The sequence below is a fragment of the Vicugna pacos genome, unplaced genomic scaffold, assembly GCF_048564905.1.
Source record: "Vicugna pacos unplaced genomic scaffold, VicPac4 scaffold_20, whole genome shotgun sequence".
NCBI lineage: Eukaryota > Metazoa > Chordata > Mammalia > Artiodactyla > Camelidae > Vicugna > Vicugna pacos.
Window position 1 is genome coordinate 39226624 of NW_027328741.1, and position 27097 is coordinate 39253720.

Sequence of the window (27097 nt, forward strand, 5' to 3'; positions counted from 1 at the left end):
GTAGCATGTACGGAAACCGGAATGCCATGTTGATGGAATCTATTCAAATTAAATATATCTAGGGTAGATTTCGCTCCAAGAAGGTTTTTCTGGGGTCAAATTCTGATTCTTGAAACTGGTGACAGGGAGAAGCAATGAAGTCATAGTTAATATTCCTAAGTGCATATGTACACTTCTATGTTTGAAACATCAGACATGCGCATGTGCACAACTCAGAAATGCATGTTTAAGGAATCCGCGTTGCATGGAACATGTTCGGAATACGGAATTCCATGGTTATGTAAACAATGTAAATTATATGTGTATTGGTGAGAATTCGCTCAAAGAGAGTTTTCTGGTGCCAAATGTCCGATTTTAGAACCTGGTGATAGAAAAAACATATGAAGTCAGAGTAAATATTTCTAAGTGTATATATGCCTTGTTTGGTGAATGAAAGGTCAGTAATCCATGTGCTCACAACTCAGAAACTCATGTTGGCCGAATCCTTTATGTATGTAGCATGTACGGAACCCGGAATGCCATGTTGATGGAATTCATGTAAATTACATATCTGTTAGGTGGAAATCGCTCCAGAAGTATTTTTCTGTATTACATGCACGAATTGGAATCTGGAGTTAGAGAAAGCATAGGAAAATTAGTACACGTATCTAGATGAAAACATTCCTGTTATAGAGGATGAAAGATCAGTTATCCACATGCTCTCAAGTCAGGAATGCATGTTTGTCGAATCCGTGATGCATGTAGCTAGTACGGAACACGGAATTCCATGTAGATGGAATCTATTCAAATTACATATCTCTAGTGTAGACTTCGCTCTAAGAGGGTTTTTCTGGGATCAAAGTGTGATTCTTAAATCTGGTGACAGGGAGAAGCAATGAAGTCTAAATAAATATTTCAAAGTGCATATGTACATTGTTATGGTTGAAACATCAGTCATGCGGTTGTTCACAACTCAGAAATTCATGTTTCAGGAGTCCGTGTTGCATGAAACATGTTCGGAATATGGAATGCTATGGTTACTTAAACAATGTAAATTACATGTGTATTATTGAGAATTCGCTCAAAGAGAGTTTTCTGGTGCCAAATGTCCGATTTCAGATCCTGGTGATAGAAAAGACCTATGAAGTCAGAGTAAATATTTCTAAGTGTATATAAGCGTTGTTTGGTGGATGAAAGTTCACAAATCCACGTGCTAACTACTCAGAAATGCATGTTTGCCGAATCCGTCATGCATGTAGCATGTACGGAACCCGGAATTCCATGTTGAAAGTATTCATGTAAGTTACAAATCTGCTAGGTGGAAATCGCTCCAGAAGTATTTTTCTGTGAAAAATGCACGAATTCGAAACAGGTGTTAGGGAAATTTTGTGAAAATGAGTACACGTGTCTCGTTGTAAACATTCCTTTTATAGAGGATGAAAGATCAGTAATCCACATGCTCTCAACTCAGGAATGCATGTTTGTTGAATCCGTCATGCATGTAGCATATACCGAACTTGGAATTCCATGTAGATGGAATCAATTCAAATTACATATTTCTACGGTATAATATGATCCAAGAGAGTTTTTCTGGGATCAAAGTGTGATTATTGAAACTGGTGATAGGAAGAGTATACGAAGCCAAAGCAAATAATTCAAATTGCATAAGTACATATTTTGGGAGTTGAAACATCAGTCATGCGCATGTTCACAACTCAGAAATGCATGTTTCAGGAGTACGTGTTGCATGAAACATGTTCGGAATCCAGAATGCCATGGTTATGTAAACAATGTAAATTACATGTGTATTGGTGAGAAGTCGCTCAGAGAGTTTTTCTGGTGCCTAATGTCCTATTATAGGACCTGGTGATAGAAAATACCTATGAAGAAAGAGTAAATATTTCTAAGTGTATATATGCCTTGTTTGGTGGATGAAATGTCATTAATCCACGTGCACACAACTCATAAACGCACGTTTGCCGAATCCGTCATGCATGTAACATGTACGGAATCTGGAATGCCATGTTGATGGAATTCATGTAAATTACATATGTTAGGTGGAAATCGCTCCAGAAGTATTTTTCTGTGAAAAATGCACGAATTAGAAACTGGTGTTAGGGAAAACATGTGAAAATGTGTACACGTGTCTAGATGAAATCATTCCTTTTATAGAGGATGAAAGATCAGTTATCCACATGCTCTCAACTCAGGAATGCTTGTTTGTCGAATCCGTCATTCATGTAGCATGTACGGAACACGGAATATCATGTTGATGAAATCTATTCAAATTACATATTTCTGGGTAGGGTTCGCTGCAAGAGGGTTTTTCTGGGATCAAAGTGTGATTCTTGAAACTGGTGAAAGGGAGAAGCTATGAAGTCAAAGTAAATATTTCAAATTGCATATGTACCCTGTTATGGTTGAAACATCAGTCATGCGCATGTTCACAACTCAGAAATGCTTGTTTCAGGAATCGGTGTTGTATGAAACATGTTTGGAATACGGAATTCCATGGTTATGTAAACAATTTAAATTACATGTGTATTGTTGAGAATTCGCTCAACGAGTTTTTTCCGGTGCCAAATATCCCATTTTAAAACCTGGTGATAGAAAAAAACTATGAAGTCAGAGAAAATATTCAAATTGTACATATGCCATTTTGGTGGATGAAAGTTCATTAATCCAGGTGTTAACAACTCAGAAACGCATGTTTGTAGAATCCGTTATGCATGTAGCATGTACGGATCCCGGAATTCCATGTTGATGGAATTCATGTAAATTACATATCTGTTAGGTATAAATCGCTCCAGAAGTATTTTTCTGTGAAAAATGCAAGAATTCGAAACTGGTATTAGGGAAAGCTTGTGAAAATGAGTATACGTGTCTAAATGAAAACATTCCTTTATTAGACGATGAAAGATCACTAATCCACATGCTCTCAACTCAGGAATGTTTTTTTGTCGAATCCGTAATTCATGAAGCATGTACAGAACACGGAATATCATGTTGATGAAATCTAGTCAAATTACATATCTCTGGGTAGATTTCGCTCCAAGAGGGTTTTTCTGGGATCAAAGTGTGATACTTGAAACTGGTGAAAGGGAGAAGCTATGAAGTCAAAGTAAATATTTCAAAGTGCATATGTACCCTGTTATGGTTGAAACATCAGTCATGCGCATGTTCACAACTCAGAAATGCTTGTTTGAGGAATCGGTGTTGCATGAAACATGTTTGGTATACAGAATGCCATGGTTATGTAAACAATGTAAATTACATGTTTATAGGTGAGAATTCGCTCAAAGAGTGTTTTCTGGTGCCAAATGTCTGATTTTAGAACCTGTTGATAGAAAAAATCTATGAGGTCAGAGTAAATATTACTAAGTATATATATGCCTTGTTTGGTGGATGAAAGATCAGTAATCCACGTGCTCACAACTCAGAAACGCATGTTTGCCGAATCTGTCATACATGTAGCATGTACGGAACCTGGAATGCCATGTTGATGGAATTCATGTTAATTACATATCTGTTAGGTTGAAATCGTTCCAGAAGTATTTTTCTGTGAAAAAAAGCAAGAATTCGAAACTGGTGTTAGGGAAAGCTTCTGAAATGAGTACACGTGTCTAGATGAAATCATTCCTTTTATAGAGAATGAAAAATCAGTAATCCACATGCTCTAAACTCAGGAATGCATGTTTGTCTAATCCGTCATGTATGTAGCATGTACGGGAAAAGGGATTCAATTTAGACGGAATCTATTCAAATTAAATATCTCTAGGGTAGAATATGTTCCAAGAGTGTTTTTCTGGAATCAAAGTGTGATTCTTGATACTGGTGATAGGAAGAAGTTTGAAGTCAAAGTAAATATTTCAAAGTGCATTGGTAACTTGTTGCTGGTTGAAACTTGAGTCATGTGAATGATCACAACACAGAAATGCATGTTTGAGGAATCCGTGTTGCATGAAACGTTCGAAATACGGAATGCCCTGGTTATGTAAACAATGTAAATTACATGTGTATTGGTGAGAATTCGCTCAAAGAGTGTTTTCTGGTGCCTAATGCCCGATTTTAGAACCTGGTGATAGAAAACACCTATGAAGTCAAACTAAATATTTCTAAGTGTATATAAGCCTTGTTTGGTGGATGAAAGAACAGTAATCCACATGCTCACAACACAGAAACGCATGTTTGCCGAAACAGTCATACATGTAGCATGTACGGAACCCGGAATGCCATGTTGTTGGAATTCATGTAAATTACATATCTGTTAGGTGGAAATCACTCCAGAAGTATTTTTCTGTGAAAAGTGCATGAATTCATAACTTGTGTTAGGGAAAGCTTGTGAAAATGTGGACAAAAGTCCAGCTGAAAATATTCTTTTTATAGAGAATGAAAGATCAGTAATCTACATGCTCACAACTCAGGAATGCATGTTAGTCGAATCCATTATGCATGAAGCATGTACATAACATGGAATATCATGTTGATGGAATCTATTCAAATTACATATCTCTAGGGTAGAATTCATTCCAAGAGTGTTTTTCTTGGGTCAAATGTGATTCTTGAAACTGGTGAGAGGAAGAAGATACGAAGTCACAGGAAATATTTCAAAGTGCATAGGTAACTTGTTTGGTGTTTGAAACATCAGTCATGCGCATGTTCACAACTCAGAAATGCATGTTGGAGGAATTTTGTGCATGAAACATGATCAGAATAGGGAATGCCATGGTTATGTAAACATTGTAAATTACATGTGTATTGGTGAGAATTCCTTCAAAGATTTTTTCTGGTTCCAAATGTCCGATTTTAGATCCTGGTGAAAGAAAAGACCTATGAAATCAGGGTAAATATTTTTAAGTGTATATAAGCCTTGTTTGGTGGATGAAAGTTCAATAATCCACGTGCTCACAACTCAGAAATGCATGTTTGCCGAATCCACATTGCATGTAGCATGTACGGAACCCGGAATACCATGTGGAAGGAATTCATGTAAGTTACAAATCTGTTAGGTGGAAATCGCTCCAGAAGTATTTTTCTGTGAAAAATGCACGAATTCGAAGTGGTGTTAGGGAAAGCTTGTGAAAATGAGTACACGTGTCTCGATGTAAACAGTCCTTTTATAGTTGATGAAAGATCAGTAATCCACATGCTCTCAACTCAGGAATGCATGTTTGTCGAATCCGTCATGCATGTAGCATGTATGGAACTCGGAATTCCATGTAGATGGAATCAATACAAATTACATATCTCTACGGTATAATATGATCCAAGAGAGTTTTTCTGGGATCAAAGTGTGATTATTGAACCTTGTGATAGGAATAGTATACGAAGTCAAACTAAATAATTCAAAGTGCATAGGTACATATATTGGGAGTTGAAACATCAGTCATGCGCATGTTCACAACTCAGAAATGTATGTTTCAGGAATACGTGTTGCATGAAACATGTTCGGAATACAGAATGCCATGGTTATGTAAACAATGTAAATTACATGTGTATTGGTGAGAATTCGCTCAGAGAGTTTTTGTGGTGCCTAATGTCCTATTATAGGACCTGGTGTTAGAAAAAACCTATGAAGAATGAGTAAATATTTCTAAGTGTATATATGCCTTGTTTGGTGGATGAAAGGTCAGTAATCCACGTGCCCACAACTCAGATACGTACATTTGCCGAATCCGTCATACATGTAACATGTACAGAATCGCGAATGCCATGTTGATGGAATTCATGAAAATTATATATGTTAGGTGGAAAACGCTCCAGAAGTATTTTTCTATGAAAAATGCACGTATTAGAATCTGGTGTTAGGGAAAGCATTTGAAAATGTGTATACGTGTCTAGATGAAATCATTCCTTTTATAGAGGATGAAAGATTAGTAATTCACATGCTCTCATCTCAGGAATGCATGTTTGTCAAATCCGTCATGTATGTAGCATGTAAGGAACACGGAATATCATGTAGATGGAATCTTTTCAAATTACCTATCTCTAGGGTAGAATTCGCTCAAATTGGGTTTTTCTGGGATCAAAGTGTGATTCTTGAAACTGGTGACAGGGAGTAGCTATGAAGTCAAAGTAAATATTTCAAAGTGCATAGGTACCGTGTTATGGTTGAAATATCACTCATGCGCATGTTCACAAATCAGAAATGCATGTTTCAGGAGTACGTGTTGCATGAAAAATGTTCGGAATACAGAATGCCATGGTTCTGTAAACAATATAAATTACATGTGTATTGGTGAGAATTCTCTCAAAGAGTGTTTTCTGGTGCCAAATATCCGATTTTAAAACCTGGTGATAGAAAAATCCTATGAAGTCAGAGTAAATATTTCTAAGTGTATATAAGCCTTGTTTGGTGGATGAAAGTCAAGTAATCCATGTGCTCACAACTCAGAACTGCATGTTTGCCGAATCCGTCATGCATGTAGCATGTATGGAACCAGGAATGTCATGTTGATGGAATTCATGTAAATTACATTTCTGTTAGGTGGAAATCACTCCAGAAGTATTTTTCTGCGAAAAATGCACGAATTCGAAACTGGTGTTAGGGAAAGGTTGTGAAAATCTGTACACGCGTATAGATGAAAACATTCCTATTGTAGAGTATGAAAGATCAGTAATCCACATGCTCTCATCTCAGGAATGCATGTTTGTCGAACGGTCATGCATGTAGCATGTTCGGACCACGGAATATTATGTAGCTGGAATTTTTTCAAATTACACCTCTCTAGGGTAGAATTCACTCCAAGAGGATTTTTCTGGGATCAAAGTGTGATTCTTGAAACTGGTGATAGGAAGAAGCTATGAAGTCAAATTAAATATTTCAATGTGCATATGTAAATTTTTTGGTGGTTGAAACATCTGTCATGCGCATGTTCACAACTCAGAAATGCCTGTTTGAGGAATCCTTGTGCATGAAACAGGTTCCAAATACGGAATGCCATGGTTATTTAAACAATGTAAATTACATGTGTATTGTTGAGAATTTGCTCAAAATTTTTCTTCTTCCAAATGTACGATTTTAGAACCTGGTGATCGAAAAAACCTATGAAGCCAGAGTAAATAATTCTAAGTGTATATATGCCCTGTTTGGTGGTTGAAAGTTCTGTAATCCACATGCTCACAAGTCAGAAACTAATGATTGCCGAATCCGTCATGCCTGTATCATGTACGAAACCCGGAATGGCATGTTGATGGAATTCATGTAAATTACATATCTATTAGGTGGAAATCGCTTCATAAGTATTTTTCAATGAAAAATGCACAAATTGGAAACTAGTGTTAAGGGAACCTTATGAAAATGAGTACACGTGTCGAAATGAAACTCTTCCTTTTATAGAGGATGAGAGATCAGTAATCCACATGCTCTCAACTCAGGAATGCATGTTTCTCAAATCCGTCATGCATGTAGCTTGTACGGAACACGGAATATCATGTAGATAGGATCTATTCAAATTACATATCTCTAGTGTAGAATTCGCGCCAAGAGGGTTTTTCTGTGGTCAAATTTTGATTCTTGAATCTGGTGACAGGGAGAAGCAATGAAGTCTAAGTAAATATTTCAAAGTGAATAAGTACCCTATTATGGTAGAAAGAGCAGTCATGCGCATTTTCACAACTCAGAAATTCATGTTCAAGGAATCCTTGTTGCATGAAACATGTTCAGAATTCGGAATTCCATGGTAATGTAAACAAAGTAAATTACATTTGTATTGGTGGGAATATGCACAAAGAGTGTTTGCTGGTGCCAAATGTAAGATTTTAGAACCTGGTGATCGAAATAACCTTTGAAGACATAGTAATTATTTCTAAGTGAATATATGCCTTGTTTGGTGGATGAAAGGTCAGTAATCCACGTGCTCACAACTCAGAAACGCATGTTTGCCGAATCCGTCATGCATGTATCATGTACGGAACTCGGAATGCCATGTGGATGGAATTCATGTAAATTCCATATCTGTAAGGTGGAAATCGCTCCAGAAGTATTTTTCTGTGAAAAATGCACGAATTCGAAACTGGTGTTAGGGAAAGCATGTGAAAATGTGTACACGTGTCTAGATGAAATCATTCCTTTTATAGAGGATGAAAGATCAGTAATCCACATGCTCTCATCTCCGGAATGCATGTTTGTCGAATCCGTCATGCATGTAGCATGTTCCGACCACGGAATATCATGTAGATGGAATCTTTTCAAATTATATCTCTCTAGGGTAGAATTCACTCCAAGAGGGTTTTTCTGGTATCAAAGTGTGATTCTTGAAACTGGTGATAAGAAGAATCTACGAAGTTAAATTAAATATTTCAATGTGCATATGTAACTGGTTTGGTGGTTGAAACATCTGTCATGCGCATGTTCACAACTCAGAAATGCCTGTTTGAGGAATCCTTGTGCATGAAACGTGTCCCAAATACGGAATACCATGGTTATTTAAACAATGTAAATTACATGTGTATTGGTGAGAATTTGCTCAAAATATTTTCTGCTTCCAAACGTCTGATTTTAGAACCTGGTGATCTAAAAAACTTATGAAGCAGGAGTAAATAGTGCTAATTGTATATATGCCCTGCTTGGTGGATGAAAGTCTTTAATCCACATGCTCACACGTCAGAAACGCATGTTTGCCCAATCTGTCATGCATGTAGAATGTATGAAACCGGGAATGCCATGTTGATGGAATACATGTAAATTAAATATCTATTAGATGGAAATCGCTTCATAAGTATTTTTCAATGAAAAATGCACAAATTCGAAACTGGGGTTAGGGGAAGCTTGTGAAAATGAGTACACGTGTCTAGATGAAACTGATCCTTTTATAGAGGATGAAAGATCAGTAATCCACATGCTCTAAACTCAGGAATGCATGTTTGTCAAATCCGTCATGTATGTAGCATGTTCGGAACACGGAATATCATGTAGATTGAATCTATTCAAATTACATATCTCTAGAGTAGAATTCTCTTCAAGAGGGTTTTTCTGTGGTCAAATTGTGATTCTTGAAACTGGTGACAGGGAGAAGCTATGAAGTCAAAGTAAATATTTCCAAGTGCATATGTACCCTGTTAAGGTTGAAACATCATTCATGCGCATGTTCACAACTCAGAAATGCTTGTTTGAGGAATCGGTGTTGCATGAAACATGTTTGGAATACGGAATGCCATGGTTATGTAAACAATGTAAATTACATTTGTATTGTTGAGAATACGCTCAAAGAGATTTGTCTGGTGCCTTATGTCCTATTTTAGGAACTGGTGATTGGAAAAATTTATGAAGTCAGAGTAAATACTACTAAGTCTATATATGCCTTGTTTGGTGGATGAAAGATTTGTAATCCACGTGCTCACAGCCCAGAAACGCATGTTTGCCGAATCCGTCATGCATGTAGCATGTACGGAACCCGGAATGCCATGTTGATGGAATTCATGTTAATTACATATCTGTTAGTTTGAAATCGCTCCAGAAATATTTTTCTGTGAAAAAAGCAAGAATTCGAAACTGTTGTTAGGGAAAGCTTGTGAAAATGAGTACACGTGTCTAGATGAAAACATTCCTTTTATAGAGGATGAAAGATCAGTAATCCACATGCTCTCATCTCAGGAATGCATGTTTGTCGAATCCGTCATGCATGTAGCATGTTCCGACCACGGAATATCATGTAGATAGCATCTTTTCAAATTATATCTCTCTAGGGTAGAATTCACTCCAAGAGGGTTTTTCTGGTATCAAAGTGTGATTCTTGAAACTGGTGATAGGAAGAATCTACGAAGTCAAATTTAATATTTCAGTGTGCATATGTAACTTGTTTAGTGGTTGAAACATCAGTCATGCGCATGTTCACAACGCAGAAATGCCTGTTTGAGGAATCCTTGTGCATGAAACATGTTCCTAATACGGAATGCCATGGTTATTTAAACAATGTAAATTACATGTGTATTGTTGAGAATTCTCTCAAAGAGTTTTTTCTGGTGCCTTATGTCCTATTTTAGGAACTGGTGATAGAAAAATCTTATGAAGTCACAGTAAATATTTCTAAGAAAAAATATGCCTTGTTTGGTGGATGAAAGTTCAGTAATCCACATTCTCAAAACTCAGAAACTCATGTTTGTCGAATCCGTCATGCATGTAGCATGTACGGAAACCGGAATGCCATGTTGATGGAATCTATTCAAATTAAATATATCTAGGGTAGATTTCACTCCAAGAAGGTTTTTCTGGGGTCAAATTCTGATTCTTGAAACTGGTGACAGGGAGAAGCAATGAAGTCATAGTTAATATTCCTAAGTGCATATGTACACTTCTATGTTTGAAACATCAGACATGCGCATGTGCACAACTCAGAAATGCATGTTTAAGGAATCCGCGTTGCATGGAACATGTTCGGAATACGGAATTCCATGGTTATGTAAACAATGTAAATTATATGTGTATTGGTGAGAATTCGCTCAAAGAGAGTTTTCTGGTGCCAAATGTCCGATTTTAGAACCTGGTGATAGAAAAAACATATGAAGTCAGAGTAAATATTTCTAAGTGTATATATGCCTTGTTTGGTGAATGAAAGGTCAGTAATCCATGTGCTCACTACTCAGAAACTCATGTTGGCCGAATCCTTTATGTATGTAGCATGTACGGAACCCGGAATGCCATGTTGATGGAATTCATGTAAATTACATATCTGTTAGGTGGAAATCGCTCCAGAAGTATTTTTCTGTATTACATGCACGAATTGGAATCTGGAGTTAGAGAAAGCATAGGAAAATTAGTACACGTATCTAGATGAAAACATTCCTGTTATAGAGGATGAAAGATCAGTTATCCACATGCTCTCAAGTCAGGAATGCATGTTTGTCGAATCCGTGATGCATGTAGCTAGTACGGAACACGGAATTCCATGTAGATGGAATCTATTGAAATTACATATCTCTAGTGTAGACTTCGCTCTAAGAGGGTTTTTCTGGGATCAAAGTGTGATTCTTCAATCTGGTGACAGGGAGAAGCAATGAAGTCTAAATAAATATTTCAAAGTGCATATGTACATTGTTATGGTTGAAACATCAGTCATGCGGTTGTTCACAACTCAGAAATTCATGTTTCAGGAGTCCGTGTTGCATGAAACATGTTCGGAATATGGAATGCTATGGTTACTTAAACAATGTAAATTACATGTGTATTATTGAGAATTCGCTCAAAGAGAGTTTTCTGGTGCCAAATGTCCGATTTCAGATCCTGGTGATAGAAAAGACCTATGAAGTCAGAGTAAATATTTCTAAGTGTATATAAGCGTTGTTTGGTGGATGAAAGTTCACAAATCCACGTGCTAACTACTCAGAAATGCATGTTTGCCGAATCCGTCATGCATGTAGCATGTACGGAACCCGGAATTCCATGTTGAAAGTATTCATGTAAGTTACAAATCTGCTAGGTGGAAATCGCTCCAGAAGAATTTTTCTGTGAAAAATGCACGAATTCGAAACAGGTGTTAGGGAAATTTTGTGAAAATGAGTACACGTGTCTCGTTGTAAACATTCCTTTTATAGAGGATGAAAGATCAGTAATCCACATGCTCTCAACTCAGGAATGCATGTTTGTCGAATCCGTCATGCATGTAGCATATACCGAACTTGGAATTCCATGTAGATGGAATCAATTCAAATTACATATTTCTACGGTATAATATGATCCAAGAGAGTTTTTCTGGGATCAAAGTGTGATTATTGAAACTGGTGATAGGAAGAGTATACGAAGCCAAAGCAAATAATTCAAATTGCATAAGTACATATTTTGGGAGTTGAAACATCAGTCATGCGCATGTTCACAAGTCAGAAATGCATGTTTCAGGAGTACGTTTTGCATGAAACATGTTCGGAATCCAGAATGCCATGGTTATGTAAACAATGTAAATTATATGTGTATTGGTGAGAAGTCGCTCAGAGAGATTTTTCTGGTGCCTAATGTCCTATTATAGGACCTGGTGATAGAAAATACCTATGAAGAAAGAGTAAATATTTCTAAGTGTATATATGCCTTGTTTGGTGGATGAAATGTCAGTAATCCACGTGCTCACAACTCATAAACGCACGTTTGCCGAATCCATCATGCATGTAACATGTACGGAATCTGGAATGCCATGTTGATGGAATTCATGTAAATTACATATGTTAGGTGGAAATCGCTCCAGAAGTATTTATCTGTGAAAAATGCACGAATTAGAAACTGGTGTTAGGGAAAACATGTGAAAATGTGTACACGTGTCTAGATGAAATCATTCCTTTTATAGAGGATGAAAGATCAGTTATCCACATGCTCTCAACTCAGGAATGCATGTTTGTCGAATCCATTATGCATGTAGCATGTACAAAACAGGGAATATCATGTTGATGGAATCTATTGAAATTACATATCTCTAGGGTAGAATTCATTCCAAGAGTGTTTTTCTTGGGTCAAATGTGATTCTTGAAAGTGGTGAGAGGAAAAACATACGAAGTCACAGTAAATATTTCAAAGTGCATCTGTAACTTGTTTGGTGTTTGAAACATCAGTCATGCGCATGTTGACAACTCAGAAATGCATGTTGGAGGAATTCTTGTGCATGAAACATGATCAGAATACGGAATGCCATGGCTATGTAAACATTGTAAATTACATGTGTATTGGTGAGAATTCCCTCAAAGAGTTTTTCTGGATCCAAATGTCCGATTTTAGATCCTGGTGAAAGAAAAGACCAATGAAGTAAGAGTAATTATTTTTAAGTGTATATAAGCCTTGTTTGGTGGATGAAAGTTCAGTAATCCACGTGCTCACAACTCAGAAATGCATGTTTGCCGAAACCACATTGCATGTAGCATGAACGGAACCCGGAATACCATGTTGAAGGAATTCATGTAAGTTACAAATCTGTTTGGTGGAAATCGCTCCAGAAGTATTTTTCTGTGAAAAATGCACAAATTCGAAGTGGTGTTAGGGAAAGCTTGTGAAAATGAGTACACGTGTCTCGGTGTAAACAGTCCTATTTTAGTTGATGAAAGATCAGTAATCCACATGCTCTCAACTCAGGAATGCATGTTTGTCGAATCCATCATGCATGTAGCATGTACGGAACTTGGAATTCCATGTAGATGGAATCAATTCAAATTACATATCTCTACGGTATTATATGATCCAAGAGAGTTTTTCTGGGATCAAAGTGTGATTATTGAACCTGGTGATAGGAAGAGTATACGACGTCAAAGTAAATAATCCAAAGTGCATAGGTACATATTTTGGGAGTTGAAACATCAGTCATGCACATGTTCACAATTCAGAAATGTATGTTTCAAGAGTACGTGTTGCATGAAACATGTTCGGAATACAGAATGCCATGGTTATGTAAACAATGTAAATTACATGTGTATTGGTGAGAATTTGCTCAGAGAGTTTTTTCTGGGGCCTAATGTCCTATTATAGGACCTGGTGATAGAAAATAACTATGAAGAAAGAGTAAATATTTCTAAGTGTGTATATGCTTTGTTTGGTGGATGAAATGTCAGTAATCCACGTGCTCACAACTCAGAAATGCACGTTTGCCGAATCCGTCATGCATGTAAAATGTACGGAATCTGGAATGCCATGTTGATGGAATTCATGTAAATTACATATGTTAGGTGGAATTCGCTCCAGAAGTATTTTTCTGTGAAAAATGCACGAATTAGAAACTGGTGATAGGGAAAACATGTGAAAATGTATACACGTGTCTAGATGAAATCATCCCTTTTATAGAGGATGAAAGATCAGTTATCCACATGCTCTCAACTCAGGAATGCATGTTTGTCGAATCCGTCATGTATGTAGCATTTTCAGAAAACGGAATATCATGTACATGGAATCTATGGAAATTACATATCTCTAGGGAAGAATTCGCTCAAAGAGGGTTTTTCTGGGATCAAAGAGTGATTCTTAAATCTGGTGAAAGGGAGAAGCAATGAAGTCTAAGTAAATATTCCAAAGTGCATAGGTACATTTTTATGGTTGAAACATCAGTCATGCACATGTTCATAACTCAGAAATTCATGTTTCAGGAGTCCGTATTGCATGAAACATGTTCGGAATACGAGATGCCATGGTTAGGTAAACAATGTTAATTACATGTGTAAAGGTGAGAATTCGCTCAAAGAGTGTTTTCTGGTGCCAAATGTCTGATTTTAGAACCTGTTGATAGAAAAAATCTATGAGGTCAGAGTAAATATTACTAAGTATATATATGCCTTGTTTGGTGGATGAAAGATCAGTAATCCACGTGCTCACAACTCAGAAACGCATGTTTGCCGAATCTGTCATGCATGTAGCATGTATGGAACCCGGAATGCCATGTTGATGGAATTCATGTTAATTACATATCTGTTAGGTTGAAATCGCTCCAGAAGTATTTTTCTGTGAAAAAAGCAAGAATTCGAAACTGGTGTTAAGGAAAGATTCTGAAATGAGTACACGTGTCTAGATGAAATCATTCCTTTTATAGAGAATGAAAAATCAGTAATCCACATGCTCTCAACTCAGGAATGCATGTTTGTCTAATCCGCCATGTATGTAGCATGTACGGAAAAAGGGATTCAATTAAGACGGAATCTATTCAAATTAAATATCTCTAGGGTAGAATATGTTCCAAGAGTGTTTTTTTGGAATCAAAGTGTGATTCTTGATACTGGTGATAGGAAGAAGTTTGAAGTCAAAGTAAATATTTCAAAGTGCATTGGTAACTTGTTGCTGGTTGAAACTTGAGTCATGTGAATGATCAAAACACAGAAATGCATGTTTGAGGAATCCGTGTTGCATGAAACTTTCGAAATACGGAATGCCCTGGTTATGTAAACAATGTAAATTACATGTGTATTGGTGAGAATTCCCTCAAAGAGTGTTTTCTGGTGCCTAATACCCGATTTTAGAACCTGGTGATAGAAAACACCTATGAAGTCAAACTAAATATTTCTAAGTGTATATAAGCCTTGTTTGGTGGATGAAAGATCAGTAATCCACATGCTCACAACACAGAAACGCATGTTTGCCGAAACAGTCATACATGTAGCATGTACGGAACCCGGAATGCCATGTTGTTGGAATTCATGTAAATTGCATATCTGTTAGGTGGAAATCACTCCAGAAGTATTTTTCTGTGAAAAATGCATGAATTCGTAACTTGTGTTAGGGAAAGCTTGTGAAAATGTGGACAAAAGTCCAGCTGAAAATATTCTTTTTATAGAGAATGCAAGATCAGTAATCTACATGCTCACAACTCAGGAATGCATGTTAGTCGAATCCATTATGCATGTAGCATGTACATAACATGGAATATCATGTTGATGGAATCTATTGTAATTACATATCTCTAGGGTAGAATTCATTCCAAGAGTGTTTTTCTTGGGTCAAATGTGATTCTTGAAACTGGTGAGAGGAAGAAGATACGAAGTCACAGGGAATATTTCAAAGTGCATAGGTAACTAGTTTGGTGTTTGAAACATCAGTCATGCGCATGTTCACAACTCAGAAATGCATGTTGGAGGAATTATTGTGCATGAAACATGATCAGAATACGGAAAGCCATTGGTTATGTAAACATTGTAAATTACATGTGTATTGGTGAGAATTCCTTCAAAGATTTTTTCTGGTTCCAAATGTCCGATTTTAGATCCTGGTGAAAGAAAAGACCTATGAAGTCAGGGTAAATATTTCTAAGTGTATATACGCCTTGTATGGTGGATGAAAGTTCAATAATCCAAGTGCTCACAACTCAGAAATGCATGTTTGCCGAATCCACATTGCATTTAGCATGGACGGAACCCGGAATACCATGTTGAAGGAATTCATGTAAGTTACAAATCTGTTAGGTGGAAATCGCTCCAGAAGTATTTTTCTGTGAAAAATGCACGAATTCGAAGTGGTGTTAGGGAAAGCTTGTGAAAATGAGTACACGTGTCTCGATGTAAACAGTCCTTTTATAGTTGATGAAAGATCAGTAATCCACATGCTCTCAACTCAGGAATGCATATTTGTCAAGTCCGTCATGCATGTAGCATGTATGGAACTCGGAATTCCATGTAGATGGAATCAATTCAAATTACATATCTCTACGGTATAATATGATCCAAGAGAGTTTTTCTGGGATCAAAGTGTGATTATTGAACCCGGTGATAGGAATAGTATACGAAGTCAAAGTAAATAATTCAAAGTGCATAGGTACATATTTTGGGAGTTGAAACATCAGTCATGCGCATGTTCACAATTCAGAAATGTATGTTTCAAGAGTACGTGTTGCATGAAACATGTTCGGAATCCAGAATGCCATGGTTATGTAAACAATGTAAATTACATTTGTATTGGTGAGAATTCGCTCAGAGAGTTTTTTCTGGTGCCTAATATCCTATTATAGGACCTGGTGTTAGAAAAAACCTATGAAGAAAGAGTAAATATTTCTACGTGTATATATGCCTTGTTTGGTGGATGAAAGGTCAGTAATCCAAGTGCTCACAACTCAGATACGCACATTTGCCGAATCCGTCATACATGTAACATGTACGAAATCAGGAATGACATGTTGATGGAATTCATGAAAATTATATATGTTAGGTGGAAAACGCTCCAGAAGTATTTTTCTGTGAAAAATGCACGTATTAGAATCTGGTGTTAGGGAAAGCATTTGAAAATGTGTATACGTGTCTAGATGAAATCATTCCTTTTATAGAGGATGAAAGATCAGTTATCCACATGCTCTCAACTCAGGAATGTATGTTTGTAGAATCCGTCATGCATGTAAAATTTTCGGAACACGGAATGTCATGTAGATGGAATCTTTTCAAATTACCTATCTCTAGGGTAGAATTCGCTCCAATTTAGTTTTTCTGGGATCAAAGTGTGATTCTTGAAACTGGTGACAGGGAGTAGCTATGAAGTCAAAGTAAATATTTCAAAGTGCATAGGTACCGTGTTATGGTTGAAATATCAGTCATGCGCATGTTCACAACTCAGAAATGCATGTTTCAGGAGTACATGTTGCATGAAACATGTTCGGAATACAGAATGCCATGGTTATGTAAACAATGTAAATTACATGTGTATTGGTGAGAATTCTCTCAAAGAGTGTTTTCTGGTGCCAAATATCCAATTTTAAAACCTGGTGATAGAAAAATTCTATGAAGTCAGAGTAAATATTTCTAAGTGTATATAAGCCTTGTTTGGTGGATGAAAGACAAGTAATCCATGTGCTCACAACTCAAAACTGCATGTTTGCCGAATCCATCATGCATGTAGCATGTATGGAACCAGGAATGTCATGTTGATGGAATTCATGTAAATTACATATCTGTTAGGTGGAAATCACTCCAGAAGTATTTTTCTGCGAAAAATGCACGAATTCTTAACTGGTGTTAGGGAAAGTTTGTGAAAATGTGTACACGCGTCTAGAAGAAAACATTCCTATTATAGAGTATGAAAGATCAGTAATCCACATGCTCTCATCTCAGGAATGCATGTTTGTCGAATCCGTCATGCATGTAGCATGTTCGGACCACGGAATATTATGTAGCTGGATTTTTTTCAAATTACACCTCTCTAGGGTAGAATTCACTCCAAGAGGGTTTTTCTGGGATCAAAGTGTGATTCTTGAAACTGGTGATAGGAAGAAGCTACGAAGTCAAATTAAATATTTCAATGTGCATATGTAAATTTTTTCGTGATTGAAACATCTGTCATGTGCATGTTCACAACTCAGAAATGCCTGTTTGAGGAATCCTTGTGCATGAAACAGGTTCCAAATACGGAATGCCATGGTTATTTAAACAATGTAAATTACATGTGTATTGTTGAGAATTTGCTCAAAATTTTTCTTCTTCCAAATGTACGATTTTAGATCCTGGTGATCGAAAAAACCTATGAAGCCAGAGTAAATAATTCTAAGTGTATATATGCCCTGTTTGGTGGTTGAAAGTTTTGTAATCCACATGCTCACAAGTCAGAAACTAATGATTGCCGAATCCGTCATGCCTGTATCATGTACGAAACCCGGAATGGCATGTTGATGGAATTCATGTAAATTACATATCTATTAGGTGGAAATCGCTTCATAAGTATTTATCAATGAAAAATGCACAAATTGGAAACTGGTGTTAAGGGAACCTTATGAAAATGAGTACACGTGTCTAAATGAAACTCTTCCTTTTATAGAGGATGAAAGATCAGTAATCCACATGCTCTCAACTCAGGAATGCATGTTTCTCAAATCCGTCATGCATGTAGCTTGTACGGAACACGGAATATCATGTAGATGGAATCTATTAAAATTACATATCTCTAGTGTAGAATTCGCGCCAAGAGGGTTTTTCTGTGGTCAAATTGTGATTCATGAATCTGGTGACAGGGAGAAGCAATGAAGTCTAAGTAAATATTTCAAAGTGAATAAGTACCCTCTTATGGTAGAAAGAGCAGTCATGCACATTTTCACAACTCAGAAATTCATGTACAAGGAATCCTTGTTGCATGAAACATGTTCAGAATTCGGAATTCCATGGTAATGTAAACAAAGTAAATTACATTTGTATTGGTGGGAATATGCTCAAAGAGTGTTTGCTGGTGCCAAATGTAAGATTTTAGAACCTGGTGATCGAAATTACCTTTGAAGACATAGTAATTATTTCTAAGTGAATATATGCCTTGTTTGGTGGATGAAAGGTCAGTAATCCACGTGCTCACAACTCATAAATTCATGTTTGCCGAATCCGTAATGCATGGAGCATGTACGGAACCTGGAATTTCATGTGGATGCAATTCATGTAAGTTACAAATCTATTAGTTTGAAATCGCTCCAGAAGTATTTTCCTGCGAAAAATGCACGAATTCGAAACTGCTGTTGGGTAAACTTGTGAAACTGTGTACACATGTCTAGATGAAAATATTCCTTTTATACAGGATGAAAGATCAATAATCCACATGCTCTCATCTCAGGAATGAATGTTTGAGGAATCCGTGTTGCATGAAATGTTCGGAATACGCAATGAGATGGTAATGTAAACAATGTATATTACATGTGTATTGGTGAATATTTGTGCAAAGAGTGTTTTCCTGTGCCAAATGTCCGGTTTTAGAACCTGTTGATAGAAAAAATCTATGAAGCCAGAGTAAATATTACTAAGTCTATATATGCCTAGTTTGGTGGATGAAAGATCTGTAATCCACGTGCTCACAACTCAGAAACGCATGTTTGCCGAATCCGTCATGCATGTAGCATGTACGGAACCCGGAATGCCATGTTGATGGAATTCATGTTAATTACATATCTGTTAGGTTGAAATAGCTCCAGAAGTATTTTTCTGTGAAAAAAGCAAGAATTCGAAACTGGTGTTAGGGAAAGCTTGTGAAAATGAGTACACGTGTCTAGATGAAAACATTCCTTTTATAGAGGATGATGATCAGTAATCCACATGCTCTCAAATCAGGAATGCATGTTTGTCTAATCCGTCATATATGTAGCATGTACGGAACAAGGAATTCAATTTAGATGGAATCTATTCAAATTAAATATCTCTAGGGTAGAATATGTTCCAAGAGTGTTTTTCTGGAATCAAAGTGTGATTCTTTAAACTGGTGATAGAAAGAAGATAACAAGTCAAAGTAAATATTTCAAAGTGCATTAGTAACTTGTTTGCTGGTTGAAACTTGAGTCATGCGAATGATCACAACAGAGAAATGCATGTTTGAGGAAACCATGTTGCATGAAACGTTCGGAATATGGAATGACTTGCTTATGTACACAATGTAAATTACATGTGTATTGGTGAGAATTCGCTCAAAGAGTGTTTTCTGGTGCCTAATGTCCGATTTTAGAACCTGGTGATAGAAAAAACCTATGAAGTCAAAGTAAATATTTCTAAGTGTATATAAGCCTTGTTTTTTGGATGAAAGATCAGGAATCCACAAGCTCACAACACAGAAACGCATGTCTGCCGAAACCTTCATACATGTAGCATGTACGGAACCCGGAATGCCATGTTGATGGAATTCATGTAAATTACATATCTGTTAGGTGGAAATCGCTCCAGAAGAATTTTTCTGTGAACAATGCATGAATTCATAACTGGTGTTAGGGAAAGCTTGTGCAAATGTGGACACATGTCCAGCTGAAAATATTCTTTTTATAGAGAATGAAAGATCAGTAATCTACATGCTCACAACTCAGGAATGCATGTTTGTCGAATCCATCATGCATTTAGCATGTACATAACAGGGAATATCATGTTGATGGAATCTATTCAAATTACATATCTCTAGGGAAGAATTCATTCCAAGAGGGTTTTTCTGGGGTCAAAATATGATTCTTGAAACAGGTCAGAGGAAGAAGATACGAAGTCACAGTAAATATTTCAAAGTGCAAAGGTAACTTGTTTGGTGGTTGAAACAACAGTCATGTGCATGTTCATAACTCAGAAATGCATGTTGGAGGTATTCTTGTGCATGAAACATGATCACAATACGGAATGCCATGGTTATGTAAACATTGTAAATTACATGTGTATTGGTGAGAATTCCCTCAAAGAGTTTTTCTGGTTCCAAATGTCCGATTTTAGATCCTGGTGATAGAAAAGACATATGAAGCCATAGTAAATATTTCTAAGTGTACATAAGCCTTGTTTGGTGGATGAAAGTTGAGTAATCCACGTGCTAACAACTCAGAAATGCATGTTTGCCGAATCTGTCACGCATGTAGCATGTACGGAACCCGGAATTCCATGTTGAAAGTATTCATGTAAGTTACAAATCTGTTAGGTGGAAATCGCTCCAGAAGTATTTTTCTGTGAAAAATGCACGAATTCGAAGTGGTGTTAGGGAAAGCTTGTGAAAATGAGTACACGTGTCTCGATGTAAACAGTCCTTTATAGTTGATGAAAGATCAGTAATCCACATGCTCTCAACTCAGGAATGCATGGTTGTCAAATCCGTCATGCATGTAGCATGTACGGAACTCGGAATTCCATGTAGATGGAATCAATTCAAATTACATATCTCTACGGTATAATATGATCCAAGAGAGTTTTTCTGGAATCAAACTGTGATTATTGAAACTGGTGATAGGAACAGTATACGAAGTCAAAGCAAATATTTCAAAGTGCATAGGTACATATTTTGGGAGTTGAAACATCAGTCATGCGCATGTTCACAACTCAGAAATGCATGTTTCAGGAGTACGTGTTGCATGAAACATGTTCGGAATCCAGAATGCCATGGTTATGTAAACAATGTAAATTACATGTGTATTGGTGAAAAGTTGCTCAGAGAGTTTTTTCTGGTGCCTAATGTCCTATTATAGGACCTGGTGATAGAAAATACCTATGAAGAAAGAGTAAATATTTCTAAGTGTATATATGCCTTGTTTGGTGGATGAAATGTCAGTAATCCACGTGCTCACAACTCAGAAACGCACGTTTGCCGAATCCGTCATGCATGTAACATGTACGAAATCTGGAATGCCATGTTGATGGAATTCATGTAAATTACATATGTTAGGTGGAAATCGCTCCAGAAGTATTTTTCTGTGAAAAATGCACGAATTAGAAACTGGTGTTAGGGAAAGCATGTGAAAATGTGTACACGGGACTAGATGAAATCATTCCTTTTATAGAGGATGAAAGATCAGTTATCCACATTCTCTCAACTCAGGAATGCATGTTTGTCAAATCCGTCATGCATGTAGCATTTTCAGAAAACGGAATATCATGTACATGGAATCTTTTCAAATTACCTATCTCTAGGGCAGAATTCGTTCAAATTGGGTTTTTCTGGGATCAAAGTGTGATTCTTGAAACTGGTGACAGGGAGTAGCTATGAAGTCAAAGTAAATATTTCAAACTGCATAGGTACCGTGTTATGGTTGAAATATCAGTCATGCGCATGTTCACATCTCAGAAATGCATGTTTGAGCAATCCGTGTTGCAAGAAACATGTTCAGAATACAGAATGCCATGGTTATGTAAACAATATAAATTACATGTGTATTGGTTAGAATACTCTCAAAGAGTGTTTTCTGGTGCCAAATATCCGATTTTAGAACCTGGTGATAGAAAAATCCTATGAAGTCAGAGTAAATATTTCTAAGTGTATATAAGCCTTGTTTGGTGGATGAAAGTCAAGTAATCCACGTGCTCACAACTCAGAACTGCATGTTTGCCGAATCCATCATGCATGTAGCATGTATGGAACCAGGAATGTCATGTTGATGGAATTCATGTAAATTACATATCTGTTAGGTGGAAATAACTCCAGAAGTATTTTTCTGCGAAAAATGCACGAATTCGAAACTGGTGTTAGGGAAAGGTTGTGAAAATGAGTACACGTGTCTAGATGAAAACATTCCTATTATAGAGTATGAAAGATCAGTAATCCACATGCTCTCATCTCAGGAATGCATGTTTGTCGAATCCGTCATGCATGTAGCATGTTCGGACCACGGAATATTATGTAGCTGGATTTTTTTCAAATTACACCTCTCTAGGGTAGAATTCACTCCAAGAGGGTTTTTCTGGGATCAAAGTGTGATTCTTGAAACTGGTGATAGGAAGAAGCTACGAAGTCAAATTAAATATTTCAATGTGCATATGTAAATTTTTTCGTGATTGAAACATCTGTCATGTGCATGTTCACAACTCAGAAATGCCTGTTTGAGGAATCCTTGTGCATGAAACAGGTTCCAAATACGGAATGCCATGGTTATTTAAACAATGTAAATTACATGTGTATTGTTGAGAATTTGCTCAAAATTTTTCTTCTTCCAAATGTACGATTTTAGATCCTGGTGATCGAAAAAACCTATGAAGCCAGAGTAAATAATTCTAAGTGTATATATGCCCTGTTTGGTGGTTGAAAGTTCTGTAATCCACATGCTCACAAGTCAGAAACTAATGATTGCCGAATCCGTCATGCCTGTATCATGTACGAAACCCGGAATGGCATGTTGATGGAATTCATGTAAATTACATATCTATTAGGTGGAAATCGCTTCATAAGTATTTATCAATGAAAAATGCACAAATTGGAAACTGGTGTTAAGGGAACCTTATGAAAATGAGTACACGTGTCTAAATGAAACTCTTCCTTTTATAGAGGATGAAAGATCAGTAATCCACATGCTCTCAACTCAGGAATGCATGTTTCTCAAATCCGTCATGCATGTAGCTTGTACGGAACACGGAATATCATGTAGATGGAATCTATTAAAATTACATATCTCTAGTGTAGAATTCGCGCCAAGAGGGTTTTTCTGTGGTCAAATTGTGATTCATGAATCTGGTGACAGGGAGAAGCAATGAAGTCTAAGTAAATATTTCAAAGTGAATAAGTACCCTCTTATGGTAGAAAGAGCAGTCATGCACATTTTCACAACTCAGAAATTCATGTACAAGGAATCCTTGTTGCATGAAACATGTTCAGAATTCGGAATTCCATGGTAATGTAAACAAAGTAAATTACATTTGTATTGGTGGGAATATGGTCAAAGAGTGTTTGCTGGTGCCAAATGTAAGATTTTAGAACCTGGTGATCGAAATTACCTTTGAAGACATAGTAATTATTTCTAAGTGAATATATGCCTTGTTTGGTGGATGAAAGGTCAGTAATCCACGTGCTCACAACTCAGAAATTCATGTTTGCCGAATCCGTAATGCATGGAGCATGTACGGAACCTGGAATTTCATGTGGATGCAATTCATGTAAGTTACAAATCTATTAGTTTGAAATCGCTCCAGAAGTATTTTCCTGCGAAAAATGCACGAATTCGAAACTGCTGTTGGGTAAACTTGTGAAACTGTGTACACATGTCTAGATGAAAATATTCCTTTTATACAGGATGAAAGATCAATAATCCACATGCTCTCATCTCAGGAATGAATGTTTGAGGAATCCGTGTTGCATGAAATGTTCGGAATACGCAATGAGATGGTAATGTAAACAATGTATATTACATGTGTATTGGTGAATATTTGTGCAAAGAGTGTTTTCCTGTGCCAAATGTCCGGTTTTAGAACCTGTTGATAGAAAAAATCTATGAAGCCAGAGTAAATATTACTAAGTCTATATATGCCTAGTTTGGTGGATGAAAGATCTGTAATCCACGTGCTCACAACTCAGAAACGCATGTTTGCCGAATCCGTCATGCATGTAGCATGTACGGAACCCGGAATGCCATGTTGATGGAATTCATGTTAATTACATATCTGTTAGGTTGAAATAGCTCCAGAAGTATTTTTCTGTGAAAAAAGCAAGAATTCGAAACTGGTGTTAGGGAAAGCTTGTGAAAATGAGTACACGTGTCTAGATGAAAACATTCCTTTTATAGAGGATGATGATCAGTAATCCACATGCTCTCAAATCAGGAATGCATGTTTGTCTAATCCGTCATGTATGTAGCATGTACGGAACAAGGAATTCAATTTAGATGGAATCTATTCAAATTAAATATCTCTAGGGTAGAATATGTTCCAAGAGTGTTTTTCTGGAATCAAAGTGTGATTCTTTAAACTGGTGATAGAAAGAAGATAACAAGTCAAAGTAAATATTTCAAAGTGCATTAGTAACTTGTTTGCTGGTTGAAACTTGAGTCATGCGAATGATCACAACAGAGAAATGCATGTTTGAGGAAACCATGTTGCATGAAACGTTCGGAATATGGAATGACTTGCTTATGTACACAATGTAAATTACATGTGTATTGGTGAGAATTCGCTCAAAGAGTGTTTTCTGGTGCCTAATGTCCGATTTTAGAACCTGGTGATAGAAAAAACCTATGAAGTCAAAGTAAATATTTCTAAGTGTATATAAGCCTTGTTTTTTGGATGAAAGATCAGGAATCCACAAGCTCACAACACAGAAACGCATGTCTGCCGAAACCTTCATACATGTAGCATGTACGGAACCCGGAATGCCATGTTGATGGAATTCATGTAAATTACATATCTGTTAGGTGGAAATCGCTCCAGAAGAATTTTTCTGTGAACAATGCATGAATTCATAACTGGTGTTAGGGAAAGCTTGTGCAAATGTGGACACATGTCCAGCTGAAAATATTCTTTTTATAGAGAATGAAAGATCAGTAATCTACATGCTCACAACTCAGGAATGCATGTTTGTCGAATCCATCATGCATTTAGCATGTACATAACAGGGAATATCATGTTGATGGAATCTATTCAAATTACATATCTCTAGGGAAGAATTCATTCCAAGAGGGTTTTTCTGGGGTCAAAATATGATTCTTGAAACAGGTCAGAGGAAGAAGATACGAAGTCACAGTAAATATTTCAAAGTGCAAAGGTAACTTGTTTGGTGGTTGAAACAACAGTCATGTGCATGTTCATAACTCAGAAATGCATGTTGGAGGTATTCTTGTGCATGAAACATGATCACAATACGGAATGCCATGGTTATGTAAACATTGTAAATTACATGTGTATTGGTGAGAATTCCCTCAAAGAGTTTTTCTGGTTCCAAATGTCCGATTTTAGATCCTGGTGATAGAAAAGACATATGAAGCCATAGTAAATATTTCTAAGTGTACATAAGCCTTGTTTGGTGGATGAAAGTTGAGTAATCCACGTGCTAACAACTCAGAAATGCATGTTTGCCGAATCTGTCACGCATGTAGCATGTACGGAACCCGGAATTCCATGTTGAAAGTATTCATGTAAGTTACAAATCTGTTAGGTGGAAATCGCTCCAGAAGTATTTTTCTGTGAAAAATGCACGAATTCGAAGTGGTGTTAGGGAAAGCTTGTGAAAATGAGTACACGTGTCTCGATGTAAACAGTCCTTTATAGTTGATGAAAGATCAGTAATCCACATGCTCTCAACTCAGGAATGCATGGTTGTCAAATCCGTCATGCATGTAGCATGTACGGAACTCGGAATTCCATGTAGATGGAATCAATTCAAATTACATATCTCTACGGTATAATATGATCCAAGAGAGTTTTTCTGGAATCAAACTGTGATTATTGAAACTGGTGATAGGAACAGTATACGAAGTCAAAGCAAATATTTCAAAGTGCATAGGTACATATTTTGGGAGTTGAAACATCAGTCATGCGCATGTTCACAACTCAGAAATGCATGTTTCAGGAGTACGTGTTGCATGAAACATGTTCGGAATCCAGAATGCCATGGTTATGTAAACAATGTAAATTACATGTGTATTGGTGAAAAGTTGCTCAGAGAGTTTTTTCTGGTGCCTAATGTCCTATTATAGGACCTGGTGATAGAAAATACCTATGAAGAAAGAGTAAATATTTCTAAGTGTATATATGCCTTGTTTGGTGGATGAAATGTCAGTAATCCACGTGCTCACAACTCAGAAACGCACGTTTGCCGAATCCGTCATGCATGTAACATGTACGAAATCTGGAATGCCATGTTGATGGAATTCATGTAAATTACATATGTTAGGTGGAAATCGCTCCAGAAGTATTTTTCTGTGAAAAATGCACGAATTAGAAACTGGTGTTAGGGAAAGCATGTGAAAATGTGTACACGGGACTAGATGAAATCATTCCTTTTATAGAGGATGAAAGATCAGTTATCCACATTCTCTCAACTCAGGAATGCATGTTTGTCAAATCCGTCATGCATGTAGCATTTTCAGAAAACGGAATATCATGTACATGGAATCTTTTCAAATTACCTATCTCTAGGGCAGAATTCGTTCAAATTGGGTTTTTCTGGGATCAAAGTGTGATTCTTGAAACTGGTGACAGGGAGTAGCTATGAAGTCAAAGTAAATATTTCAAACTGCATAGGTACCGTGTTATGGTTGAAATATCAGTCATGCGCATGTTCACATCTCAGAAATGCATGTTTGAGCAATCCGTGTTGCAAGAAACATGTTCAGAATACAGAATGCCATGGTTATGTAAACAATATAAATTACATGTGTATTGGTTAGAATACTCTCAAAGAGTGTTTTCTGGTGCCAAATATCCGATTTTAGAACCTGGTGATAGAAAAATCCTATGAAGTCAGAGTAAATATTTCTAAGTGTATATAAGCCTTGTTTGGTGGATGAAAGTCAAGTAATCCACGTGCTCACAACTCAGAACTGCATGTTTGCCGAATCCATCATGC